Below are 1,527 nucleotides of genomic sequence, written 5' to 3'. Positions count from 1 at the left end.
TCTATTTTTTTCTCTGAGCATATTAAATTACAAGTTTACGAAATTTGGAATTTATATAAGAATATTTGACGTTGACATGACGTTACATATGTAGGGTGTCCCGAAATTAAATGTCAAAACTTCGGGAGCGTGTTGGGATCGATAAACTAAGAAAAAAGTCCTTTAGAGACTTGCTCGTTTTTACTTCGTTTTGAAGAAAATCACAAAAAAAGAAACAAAAAAATTTAACCAAAGAGCTTAAAACGACACTAAAATTATTAAGTTTATCGAAAAGTACATGAGATAAAAGTTGTAGAGCATGGAATTAAGGAAAGAGAATGAATTAAAATTCTCCTGAAATAAAATTAGAAGATTAAATAATCTCCGTATTTATTTTTATATTCTCATATTTAATTTTGGGACACCCTGTATAGTATACATCCAACTTAACACGTTTCTATTTTTTCTATAATATACAGATTTTTTTCATGATTATGATGGATTTGATTTGGAAAACTGCAAAATAGGTGGAGAATCTTTAATTGGCATCAGTTGCACAAAGTTACTATTCGAACAGTCCGTGATAAGTATCACGATTACGATATCATTATATCGAGATCGCTCAATTAAATCTTATTCTCTCTCACGAGAGGCAGCTGTGTATAAAGGATAAATCCGGCAGAATCTAATGCTAGCGTTCCCAAAGGTAATTTATAGCCGGCCATTGTATTTCAAATGCCTCGCTCCGGTATAACGGATACCAAGAACCAGAAAGAGAAGAAAGAAGCTGAAAGATGCGAAAGAGAGGCGCAACAGGACGAAGCAACAAGGAAGAAAGGGAGGCGATCTCGAAGATAGGTACGTCTGACAGACTGGTATGGATTGTGAAAGGAGGCGGTTAAGAAGAGAGAGAGTTGGAAGAGAGAATAGTAGCTGGCTGCTTGGTTGACTTGAACTACTGGCAGCATTGCGTACTTTTCTTATTCAACTGTTCTTTACTGCCTTTCACATCTTTCCATCTTACTTTATTTTATTTATTCAAACATATACACACGAAGGTATATATGTAGTATACTTGCATATTCGCGTGCGTATCTTATTCCTATTGTCTTCAATCAATTTAACGACATTTGGGTATACAAAATGGATATACAGGATCTTCCCCAAGATAATTGTCAATCGTAATCGCTTCAATGAATCTCAAGTTTGATCCTTCCTTAATCGAGATTGATTATTTGATGTGCTGCACCCTTGTTGAAACAAAATAATTTATATGATTAACCAAAAAAATTTAGAATTGTACAATATAGTATATTTAAATATATATAGTCAATTCGAGCAAATAAACATAACAAAATTTCATGATATATTTTTAAATTAGAAATAATCAAATTGCGAATACATAATACAAAATAGCAACAAATGTGATTGTATAATATATCTGTAAATGTATTTATATTATTTAGTTAGATTATTAATTAATTAATTTTTTCAATATTATTATTATATATTTATATTATTAAGTATTTATATTATATTATTAAGTTT

The sequence above is a fragment of the Formica exsecta genome, unplaced genomic scaffold (genome assembly GCF_003651465.1).
Source record: "Formica exsecta isolate Colony F162 unplaced genomic scaffold, ASM365146v1 scaffold283, whole genome shotgun sequence".
In the NCBI taxonomy this organism is placed as follows: domain Eukaryota; kingdom Metazoa; phylum Arthropoda; class Insecta; order Hymenoptera; family Formicidae; genus Formica; species Formica exsecta.
Note: the sequence above shows the minus strand (reverse complement) of the source record.